Source organism: Buteo buteo, chromosome 4 (assembly GCF_964188355.1).
Source record: "Buteo buteo chromosome 4, bButBut1.hap1.1, whole genome shotgun sequence".
In the NCBI taxonomy this organism is placed as follows: domain Eukaryota; kingdom Metazoa; phylum Chordata; class Aves; order Accipitriformes; family Accipitridae; genus Buteo; species Buteo buteo.
The window spans coordinates 35064577-35076962 of NC_134174.1; the positions used below are offsets into that span (position 1 = coordinate 35064577).

General features: G+C 42.0%; 1 protein-coding gene across 3 annotated transcripts in view; it reads left to right on the top strand.

Annotated features, from left to right (window-relative positions):
- The window catches only part of RHOBTB1 (Rho related BTB domain containing 1), a 50538-nt gene that overhangs the window by 10810 nt on the left and 27342 nt on the right, over positions 1 to 12386 (top strand). For 2 of the 3 annotated variants that reach the window (XM_075026872.1, XM_075026874.1), the window contains exon 1: positions 2288 to 2463. The exons of the other annotated variant lie outside the window; for it this stretch is intronic. The gene's annotated coding sequence lies outside the window, so the exon portion shown is untranslated. Of the gene's footprint in view, positions 1 to 2287; positions 2464 to 12386 lie in introns of those variants that run through there. 3 annotated transcript variants of the gene reach the window in all.

A 12386-nucleotide genomic window follows, 5' to 3' on the forward strand; every position in this document is an offset into this window, starting at 1 on the left:
TCAGCCACTTCTCAAGGTGTGTCACTCAAGTTTATGGTCAAAACTCAACCGTTTGTTTAAAAATTTGGAAAAACATAAATACGGTTCAATAGGATTATGTGTCAGAGAACAGAGTGCTTCTAGCTCTCCTGGAGTTTTATTTTATACTTTGATGGAAAAGCTGCAATCTGAATTATATAAGAAGTTACATGTTTGTGGTGGGGAAGGACTGAATGGTAAAAGTTGCTGTAGGTGGTCATTAAAGTGGAAACTACATAGTAGCACGTAGCTGTTTCCACAGCTGCGGAAGCCTTTAGGTTCTGGGTACCCTTTGATGAAACAGAAAAAAGAGAGAGAAACTTGAGACCTTTTCTTTATCCCCATCAAAAGCAAAGCCCTGTTTCTCTTTTTCCCATTTTAACCACCTGACTAATCTTTGTCATTGCTGTATTCTGCTAAATTTACTGTTGTGCACTAAAAAAACATTCTCTCTTTCCTGCCCTCTTCCTTTATTCCTGTAGAAAAGCTCTGTAACAAGCTTGCAAGCAGATCTAAAGGTGGTGGTGGCGTTTATTGCAGTCCAATACTTCTTGAGTCAGTATCAGAGCAAGTCTGGTTGCTTTGTATCAATTTTCTCCCACATGATGCTAACTTACCTGTTCTGGCAATAACATTTACTCTGTTTGCAGCAGTGACAGTCTAGGTGTGTTTAATAGAGACATGGGGTTCTAGCTCTGTGATTTGTCTTCAGAAAGTGATCATTTAGACTGTAAAACAAAAGTACCAATAAGGAATTAAGATTTGCCATATGGAAACAGTCCAGTAAAAGGAATACCCTTTTTATCACCCTGCCAATTTTTATCAGCCTGCTTTGCTCAGCCCCCTGAATTAAGTGGGATGAACCTGGGTCTTATTGTTTTCTGAAAAGTTGCATGACCTAGAAACAAATGAATACACACGGATTGTTGTTCTTGCATAGAATGAAATTTTTTAGCCCTCATTTGTGGAGAAAAAATAGTTCATGTAGAGTTTGAAACTTATCTGTTGACTTTTTTTACTTTTTGTTGCCTTCATTATCAATTTGATATTTCTTTGATTGCAAGCAGATGTCTGAGTGAGGGCTGGTTTAGTTTTTGATGCATTTGTCTTGCCCATCCAAACACTGTGCAAAGCTAGGAAAGTAACAATATTTGCAATGATGCACATTGTTCTTCTGCACCTAAAAGCGTCCTGTGATATGAAGTTGCAAACTGTAATTTTTCCTGAAGCAGATGTACTCAATTGAAAATTGTTGCAGTCTGACCTGGTTAATGCAAGTTTGGCTTCTGGGAATTTGAACAGTGTAAGTAATGGACTATAACCAAACGCAGTTGGATGCTGTTAACCTATTATTGGAACTGTTAACTGTTATTGGAAGTGGTGTTTTTAAAACAACTTTATAACATGTTTTCCAAAAAAAGGACTGTATTATTGCTACAAGACTGTGCAATGCATGAGTCCAGGTTTCTGTAAGAGAATATTTTGTTTCCAATAGTCACAACTGTGTCAAAAAAGTTCCCTTAGCTGCAGCAGTTGTGCCCATGCACCTTACTGGTTAGTTACATTTTTGTCGATGTCAAGTGGTAAATAGAAGAGCAGGAGAGCAGTGTTTTAGCAGGGAGCCTGGTCTGAATTGTGGGTGCTTTTCCCTGTTACAGACAGGGACTTGAGCCATCTTCAGTGGTTAGAAAACTTCAAGTCTAGAATGTCAGCTTAAGAGAAGGGGGAGTTGTGGTTTAATTGTGCGTGTCTGTTTTACATAAAGGGTTCAAATGTTAGTGAAAATGGAGTATCCAGGGAGGCCTTCAGGACCTTTGCATGGTGTGGATACACGGTATTTACAGGGTGTGTATGCGTACGGGGCGGGGTGGGGGGGAGGGCGGTATTCATTTATTTTCGACCAGTTTCGTGTCCGACCTTTTCCCGTGCGGGGCCGTGGCAGAAAGCCCCCGCATTGTGGTGGTGCCGGAATGGAGGAGGAGGAGGAGGAGAAGGAGGAGAAGGAGGAGGAGGCTGCCCCCCCGGGCTGCCCCCGGCTCACGGTTGCGACGGGCCGGGCCGGGCCGAGGCGGCGGCCGGCGCGGCTCCAGCCGCCGCCCCTTTACGCGCGGCGGCCCCGGTTTCATGAATGAAATCCAATCGCCGCGCTAAAAATAGGACGCGGGGCTGCAGACGTCACGGTGCGCGCGGCTCCCGCCGGCCTTGCCGCCGCCCGACTCAGCGCCGCGGGGCGGGCCGGGCCGGGCCGGGCCGGGCGGGGAGCCGGCGGCATGCTGCCTCCCTGCCGAGTCGGGCTGGCTGCTGGCACTGCCCCGCCGCTGTAAGGAGCAGCGGGAAGGGGGAGCGGCGGCGGCGGCCACCCCCCCGCCCCCCTCCCGTCCCGCCGGGGCCGGGGGGCCGGCCCCGCTGCGTGCACCCCGGCTGCCGGGCATCCCGCCCTCCCGGGTAGGTCCCGCGTCGCCCGGGCGCGATCGTGCTCCAACCTGCCGGCGCAGCCTCCGCGGCTGCGTGTGCGGGGACCGGGTCGGGCTGGCAGCCAGTGGCTCCGCAGGGCGCGGGTGGCGGTGCCCTGCGCGTCCCGTCTGGCCGCAGGTGCGCTCCCGCCTCGTCGGGAGAGAGAGGGAGAGGCATCGTCCCCTTCCCCCAGGACGGGGAGGGCCGAGTCCTGGATGAAGCAGATCTGCCTGGCTTCCTCTTCCAGTGAGGCCACAAGGCGCAAGGCAAAAATAGAGGGGTGCGATGCGTGCGAGGAGCAGAAACCTCCTGGCGCTTGGTACTTCTGAGTGTCATTTACTAAAAACCTGAAGGATTTCTCTTTCTCCCTCTTTTCCCCCCCCTTCATTCCCCCTGCTGCGTCTGTGGAGTCTGTTGTGGGTTGCTGTGACAACAGCCAGAGGCTGCTGGGGGGTCTTGCAGCACACCTTATCAGGTATCTGTGTCGGGACCTGTTGGGGGGCCTTAGAAAGGGGCTGTAGAGACAAACCGTAGTAGACTTTAATTTGTTAAGTCAACCTTCAGTGGGTGTTGGGGCATCCAACATCTACAGCAAAGAGAAATCAGTCACTGTACAGACTGAGGCGCACTAGTTGGAGAGCTCCGAGTTGCCTTCTATTGGTCAAGGGACTACTCAGTTTTCTGAAGGCAGCAATATACTTGTTTAAAAAAATGATAATAATAAAAGAAAGCCCTTGAAACTCTGCATATGGTCACAGTGAGAGCAAGGAAGTGATGCCAGAATATTCTCAATGACTTTGTTCATCCTCAGTTTGTGTACTATTTCAGGACACACAGCTGACTCAAAGCCAAATGTTCAGCTTGAGCTGTAATAGAAGCTGAGGTGGAAATTAGTTTGTTCAGTGTGCTCGAGGGGAGTTCTTAAGCTACTGGTCTTTCTAGGCAAAAATAAAGCATGAGGGGAGAAAACCACCATTGTTAGGACTACATTAAAGAGTTGCAACATGACTGCTCAGTCTAAGTAGCAGTTGAATGGCACACATCTCTGTACAGGCTGTATTTCAGGATTGAGAGTCAAAGTACATGGAAACAGAACAGCTTAATTTCTTTTCAATATTTTTCTGAGGTCCTTTCTCATTAGTTTATGCTTTTCTTCTATATGCACATTGGACTTGTATGCCTGATTCTATGTCTCGGGTATACAATGTATCTATACACTATTAACAGGAAAAAAAAAAATTTAAAAAAAACAACCAAACTTGGTGACTTCAGTATTTGTACTAGGGTTCTTTATCTAAGTGACATAATACTTAAGGAACATAAGATCTGGGGCAGGCTGATATGCGTAGAAGTATTTTTATACAAGAAGAAATAAACATCAATTTTAGCTCTGGGGAGCTTTCTTAAACTCCTGCAGTTTCAAAACTCCCAGCTTCACAAATACTGTAGAGCATTAGGCTGAGAGGAAGAGCTGATCACTTGACCAGTAAATCCTGATGTTTGATTCTTTGTTAATACATTTTATTCGCTGGAAAAAAATGCTTAAGTCCTGCATCCAGATGTTGCCCTGTGCTGAAGGAGATGAAAGGACAGAGAAGCCTAGAAGTAGGAGAAGCAAAGGAGCAACAGGTGTTTGACATGCTCCTCTCTTGCTTCCATCTATCCTGCCAGAAGAGTACCCAAATGTTGTAGAATGAAGTATGTGCTTGGGATGGAGGGAAAGGAAAGGCTGAGCAGTCCTTGCTGCATGCAGCAGACTTGCAGAGCAGCTCATAGCAAGGCTAGTCCGACTGGTGTGAATGTACCCTTGGATCATTGATTGGGTTTCCATAAAAGAGCTCAAAACCTTGTGCTGAAGAAGTGAATGGTGGCAAGGTGCATGACCTAGAATTGGTGCAGCCTGCAGTACATGTGGTGATATTTGGGCCCTTTGTTACTAGGGGTAGGTTCATGAAATAAAGGTATGGATTGCCTTTGGTTCCCATCCAGCACCATCCTACTTTTCTGTTTTCCTCTCCTTTCTGTCTGACATGAAAGATGCAAGATGGCAATTTCTCTCTTCTTTTTAAATTTTTTTTTTCTTTGCAAATGAGTCTCTGTGTGGTGCTAGGCATTACAAGTAAACTCCACATTTACTCGTCTCCTGCACAATTCAGTTAATGTCACTGGATTTGCATTTGGGACATAAATGCAGAACTTGACCCAAGATCTGAAAGTACCATTTATCTGAAGTCTGCCATCCTGAAGTATTTACTATTCTAGTCAGTGTTTAGGTATTTGGGGGGTTTTTACCTGCTGTCATTATGAGATCTCACTCTCCTTGTGTAATTTCCTTGTAGCAATCACATGTGGGAGTGAATAAAATCACATATAATATCTTTCTAAAATCACTGATTAACAAAGAGGAGAATGCATGGGAAATATCACATAAAGTTCAAGAAACAAGAGCCTGACTCGGTCTTTTGGAAGGAAAACAGCACAGAAAGTGAATTCAACAGCGCTCTGTGCTAGAAGGTCACCAGTGTCTCTGGAATATTTTTCTTTGTAGCTCTAGCAAAACTTGATATGTATTTTCCCCACAGAAATGCGCAAAAGTTGGGAGAATGCCTTGTTTGGTGGTTATTGTTGTATTTTTCCTTCTGTACTGTCGGGAACACTGCTCAGAATAACGTCCTTGCCAAACAGAGCATACAATGCCAACACCTGTCTTTATAAATGGGTAAAATCAGTAACAACCTATGCAACAGTTTCAGTAGTTTAATGCTGTACCAACTTCTGATGCTCTTAACCACATAAGAGTAAAATCAGGGATTTCATGGAGTTTATTACCATGAAACCCAGTAGTGTTGAATCAGGCTTTTCCGGTGATCCTTCTCCCTTTAATCTTGAGTTTTACATGTTATTTCAGATACTCTTGAGCATCACAGTCACGAAGGATTCAGCTGCAGCTTTGTCCCAGTTATGTTGATCCAAACCACAAACCAGGAGCCAGAGCATCTCATGCGCTATCTGCATTAGCAGGTCATGTGATGTGGTAGCAGGGGACCTGGGGATGAAAAAGTTGGTGCTGAGAACCCAGTGTCCACACTGCACACGTTTCAGGGGCAAAGGTTGTTACTTCAGATTACCTTTAATCTGGCCCTATGGACTGAACGCTCACTCATTAGTGGTGGGTGGAGCATCTTTTACTTCAGATTCATCTGAAAGGAATTTGGTTTGTGCACTCTGCAGCTGCACCATGTGAACCAAAGCATGGTAAGTGGTGATGACTGGGATATTTGCTTCAAAAATGTATTATTGATCTGAACTAAAATGCTAGTGGAGGTGCACCCTTAATCCACTCCTGCAGTGTGACCTTTTGTTGCAGAAGGAGGACTAATCTAAGGACTCAGTGTACAATGACATTTTATGGGTGGCTGCTTTCTAAAGTACCAGCTGTTTGGTGATGGTTATCACCATCAATGGGTATTGTCTGTTCTTCAGTTACTTGGTTCTCAGCCACTTTTATTAATGTCAGCCACAGTTAATTTCCGTTTGTGATGATATGACAGATTATGACCCACAGCAATGCCAGATCTTGGTCACTGCCTTCTCCCCTGTGTCTGCTGTGGTCATCTCTGGTAAATGGAAAGAGCAGTCAGTTGTAGCCAGGTGTATCCGGAATCCTAACAAAATGCATCTACAAACCCAAAGTGTGAGCCTTAAATCAGTCATGTACCAGCTATGGATTATTTCCCTTTTTCTAGGTATGGGCCCAGTGTGGTCACCCTTCCTCGCATCTCTCTGCACAGTAAGAAGAAACAAAAGGAGGCACAAGGGACTGCCCTGTGTTGTGGCCTGTTCTTGAGGTAGACTCTGAAGAATTAGTGAAGGGAGGGCTGGCAGTGTTGCAGGCCTTCTTACCATATAGAAAACGCTCATCCCAGATTCTCACATACAAGGTTCTGAAATGGTTAAATGTCCTTCACCTGCTGTATGGATTAATTTCTAGAGAGGTGATCTCATCACAAAGGATATCGCAATGTATGTCACAGGTCAAAATAATACCTAAGCGGCTCAGTGTAATCAGCTTCTTGATTTCTGCCCTTCAGGTCTTCCAGAACTTGTCAGAAAATTGACATAGTTCAAGTCTAATGCTGAGCTTTGCATTTGGATCTCTCTTTGGTCTGGTAGACTGTGAGTGTGTATAGCACAAAGACAGGTCCTTGTGGACTGCACATTTTCAGGAGGTTCAAGAGAATCAGTTATTGTACCTAAAACTGGATGTTATCATGCTCAGCTATTGAGCTTCAGGGCAGTCTGTTTTATACAGTAATGTGGGAAGAATTTGTATTTTGCTAGTATCTCTGACTTTTGGTCATCTAAGGAAGTGCTCCTTCTTACTGATCAAAAGGTGTTGTGTCATCACAGAGGTAGATTGGGCTTGACAAAGGGTCCTAATAACTAGCCTTTAGAAACAAACAAATCTGGAGTCAAGCAGGCTCAGAAAGAGCAGACTGACAGGCTTCTGATACTACAAGCCATGAATTATTATCCCTGTCTCTACAGTTTCTGCAAAGGTTGTGGCGATGATATGACTGAGAAGTTTTCTAGGTAAACATAGAGATGTCTGTTCTGTCTTCAACTTTACATCTTCCTTAGAGGCTGCTCCTTTCATTTCTGTGTGTGGCCATGGTCAATTTTTTGCTTCCTTTTAAACTTGATGGATAGAGCAGGGATTATAGCAGCTGAATGGAGGCTTTTGAGAACTTCTTTCTTCCAGCAGGTAATACAAAGTAAGGTGTAGCATCCAGGAGTAAATCTGATGCTTGTTGGCCGAAAGCTGTCATGAAAAAAGCTCGTTCAGGCAAGCCAAGTAGAGTCTGTCTTGATGACAACCTCAGTACCTACCTTTTCCAGCTATATCAAATTTTAGCAGCATTCTGTGGGATTTATTTCTTTGTTGATACTGGCTCTAAGATGAAACCCCCAACTATCCCAGAACAGCTGAGAAAGGGTAGAACCAGGTTCTGCCATTGTGGAAGATAAAGGCATCCCTGCTGACCTGTGCTCTCCTTTTGTGGGCAGCAACAGCCAGGGTTATCTCATTTATCACCTCATGCAGTGAAGCAACATTTCAGTCAGCTACCCTTCTCTTTCTACCCATGGTAGATCCAAGTATCTCATGTTTAAGATCGGGTTAACTTCAGAATATAAGGGCTTTTCTCCCATTCCCAGTCATTGGCTGTATCTGTTGTGTTCTGTTGATGGGCCAGGTAGTTGATAAATTCCAGGGTTGATCTTGAATTTCTTCTTCCTGTGTCAGTCTCTTCCTTTTCAGTCTTTTTCTGTAAACTGCCAGAACTTTAAATAATGGCAATAGGGCAATGCTTCTTCATCCTGGGATGAGAATCCAGCCTGATATGCATCATGCCCATCTTTGTCTCCTGGTGACCTAGTGATCTGATCCCACCTTGCGTCTTATTACCCTTTGTCACCAGCTGGTTCTTTGATGCTGACAAGTAATAGTTTTTCTTCTTAAAGCAATCTTCCCATCAGCCCTCCTGCAATTTAATAAAACACTAATATTAGTTTAAACCTTGTGAAAAATGTTTTGTGATGATCTTTCAGCAGCTGATATAGTTTATCTGTTACTTGATACCATGTTGTGATTTATTTCACAAATATACTTGGTGGGGCCCTAAATTCGTTGATTAAATTGAGCCAAACCACAAAGCAGCCTTTTGTTCCTTAACCTTTTCCCAAATTAGAGCTGTCTGTGAATTCTATGCTCTTGCACAAATGAACAGTAAGTCCCCTTGCTTTTTCCCCTGGCATATATGTGTTAATCCATTAAGATTCTGCAACAACACATGGCAGGTTATATATTGAGAATGAACATTTCACAAGCTTGTTCTGGCTCATGTGCTCTTTGGTCCTTGCCAGCATGCTGGTGCCTTGGGATTCTGCAGTATAAGGTAGTGACTTCAGTGCCTGAAGAACTTGGCATTTTGCATCTCCTTTTCCAGTTTCCATAGTTGCAAGCAGTAATTTTGCAACTTGGGGATGGAGGCAAGAGCATTGCGTAGTCTTGTAAATTTTCTTATACTGCTTTTGATATCTTGTTGCGTAATGGTTCTCTGAAGGAGTCACTCCAAAACTATACTCAAAAATACATCTCCAGAATAGATTGAAATGTGGAATACCAACAAATGGTCTTTCATATAGTTTCAAAAAAGTGTGCTTTTCAGGGATAAATGTTGATGGTCTTACCACCTTACTGGCAGCCTGAGTCTTAAAAATAATTCCCACTTACACCATTCATATTAAATAACAGTAGATTTTGGTGTCTCTTTCCATTCGATTCCTTTAATAAAATTGTGACGACGTAATTGTGGTTGGCAATCTGTTTGTTTTAAGGACTTCCAGGTTTGCATGTTTGGTCAGATTACTTGAGACAGGTTGGAATTATTAAATTTTTTTCCATGGAATAACTTAAAGAAAAACTTTACTGAGCTGGCAAGGTTCTTACATGCTGTCATGCTGAACCCTCAGCTGAAGAGTTTGCTCTTAACACAAGAACTAAGTGACATCCTTGCTTGTTTTCATGCTAAGAGGTGCTATGTCAGTCTTACAGGGCGTGTTTAAGTACTGAGCTAAGAAGTAAATGCCTGCAGGATCACTCCATAATCACTGATTAATGTAGACACTCTTAGTGATTTGTTTGTGGTGTTTTGCTGAAGAGAAAAGGGTTGAATAATTAGCTACTGCTCTTTGAAAAAAATCTTCATTATGTTTGTATATGCTAAGTGATGATTTAAAATATCTGGAAATTCCAAAATGGGCAGTTAGTGGCATAGGCAGTGAGATCCATAGGGGTGGATTCCTGATCCTGCACAGGAAACTCACTGTAGGGTTTGGATCTTCATCCACTTTCTTTCCAGCAGAGAAAAATGCAATTATAGCTTTAAATATATTAAACTGCATTCTTAAAACAAGACAAGTTCATGGTTAGGATCTGGTTATCTTTTCTTTATGAATACACCTACATTAATACAGAGAGAGAGAGAGAGAGATTGTGTGTGTGTATTGTGTTTAATCTGTGTAGCAGTGGACTAGATCATCAAGTGGTATGCTTCAGCTACAGATCTTTTGGAAAATTTAGAAAGGCAGTGTTTCATTACTGAGGCTGACTAACCAGAAGGATCTGCATGCTATGGCAACCACAACTGTTTTTTAGTGATAATAATAACAACTCATTCATCAATGAGGAAAAACTAAACAAATAACCAAGCACTCTACAGCAATTTGAGGTGAAGCAACAGAGAAAGAAATCAGTGACCGTAACAATCTGCAAGCCATGGTTCAGAACAGTAACTTTATACTTCTTTGGAAATAAATCAGCTTTATTTGGAATAGTTCTTTTCTGTTAATCAAGTCGATTAATTAAATGGCTTTATCTTAGATCTTGAGTCTACTCACATCTCCTGATTTTTGGCTGCCTCTTTCTCCTCTTCATCTGCAAACAATCACAGGTGACAGTGTAAAAATAGAAACATCCTAAGAGATTTTTGAGATCCTGTGTTATTCTTGTGGGTATCTTTTTTCATTTCCATCCATCTGCTCATCTTTCTTTAGAACTGGATTAAGCAGCTGAATCTTTTGCTGCTTTCTTTTGGGAACAACCATATTTGACCAGGTCTTTCCCCTAGCAGGTTTCTCACTGCTCTTCACTTGATGGTCTTTCAGTCTTTTTCTGGCTCTTGTGGCAGTGTCCTCTCTGACGCTGGTCACACTTCCAGTAACTTTCCTCTTACTTTACCCTATTTTGTTTTGTTGGTAGACTAAACTATTGCAGGTTTTAGGTTGGTTTTAGCAAGTTTTTCATTGGTCTTGGAATTTTATACTGTTTTTTTCATTAAGCTTTATATACACTGGTTTGCTCTTGTCTAACCAGTTTTGTTTCAGTTTCAGTTGGTCTTCCCAGATGTTACTAGACTTTCAGAGCTCAAATCTAGATTTTTTTTTTTTAATTTAAGTTTTGTAAACACATGTTTAGCATTTTTAATCAGTGTGATTATATAATAGGTTTAGCACAAGCTTAACCTAGAGGCTACCTTATAAAAAACTAACTGTGGCTGTATTTTTAAGATCTTGTACATATTCCTGGCTTTAATCATTCCAGTAGCCAGAAGGCTTCTGGCTACATTTGTAAGCATTTAATCCACACATTTTGATAATTGTTTATACCGCAATTTGTTGTTAGCATCTGGTTTTATTTGAGGTGTCTAAATATCTGCCCAGGCTTCTGTCTGTCAGTCTCTTCAGGAGCTATTTCTGTTTTAATCCCTTTCTGAAAACTAGTGAACAATATTAAAATGATCTGCTCTTTTAATACATAGATACTCTATATATACCTGGAGTGGATTTAAGAACTTTCCTTAACATAGCCAAAAAGTTCTAGTTTTGTTTTTATTCCCAATTTATTTTAATCTCTGTCCTGTGCAGTATTGAGTCATGCAAAAAATATCTTCCTTAGACTGCCATTGATCTACAACAGGGCATTTGGGCATGCTGTGTCTGAGTTCTGTGATAACTTTGCTTTAATTAAGTTAGTAAGTATATCAGAAATTTAAAAAAAAAAATTAAATTTTATTTTCATGTGTTCCTTTTCTAGGATTCTCAGATAACTGCATTGATTTATCTTACCACTTGTATTTAGATTTGCCTATTAATTTTAAACTCTGTTATCCTCTTGGAAATTTTTTTAAGATTCCAGACTCTGTGCTTAATACATATTTTGTGACGGACTGAAATGCATTTTTGCAGAACTAACATTTAAGAACTTTTGAAGACTTTTAAAATCAGTTTTTTATATAAAACCTCATCTAATCTGTGTAACAGCTTTTTAATGGAATATTGGGTTAGAAGAAAAATTGGTTTGGCATCTCTCTGCTTGGTAGTTTAAAACCAACCAGACACACTGGCTAGCCACGCTCCTTCATTTTGTTTTCCAGCCTTGTAAACATTTCCACATTCCATCTGTGATGTCTAGTCCATGCATGAATAAAATATGAAGTAATTTAATACCACATATTATGTCAGGGGGTTGCTGTTTATTCTCAGACTTGAAATGAAACTTTTTTAGATCACATACTGAAACCCCTTGGGTTTTTGCCACTCATTCAAGGCCCTGCCTTTGAGGCCGTGGCGTACAAATATGTCTCATTCTCTGTACTGTGGAAAAAAACATATTGTTTTTGTACTTTTTTTTCTATAATGACTGTATTCTTGGAAAGGATGCGGAGGAGGAAAGAGGAGTTAGCTCTCATTTCTCTTCTTGTATTTGGACACATGAAGATGGTATAGAGCCCATGGGCCAAGGTATCAGCCTTGTGGGAGCTTGCATCCAACAAGAAGCTGTGGTTGGATCGCAGACAGGTAACTGGAAGTCTCTGTAGTCCTTTACCTCAATACTAGTAACATTTCAGCATGCCAGTTACAACTCAGGTGAAGGGATAAAGGCAATATCTTAATAGCTTTGTTTCCTTAACAGCTAAAACCTCTGTGCCGACATAGCAGGTTAGTATCACAAGGCCATTAGGCTTTACAAGTGGTATATACTATGCATGTATGTTTGAAGCCATGCTGTTTGCTCTACGTTTGGCAGATTGCAAAGCTCTACTTGTGCAACCATGTACTTGTGCCAGGATGAAGAGTTTCTGGGCCCATGTCTCAGTCTAGTGTAGGACAACTCTCTAAAATGTATTCTTACATCCTAGTCTGTCCTGTAGCATTTCCAGAATCATTCAATGTCTGTGAAAAGATATTGGTGTGACACAGTAGTGGTATAAACTCACCCTTGCACCTTGCTGTCTATGTGGTCCCTACCTCCTCCCGTCTACACATGAAAAAAGATTATAACTGCACCTGAG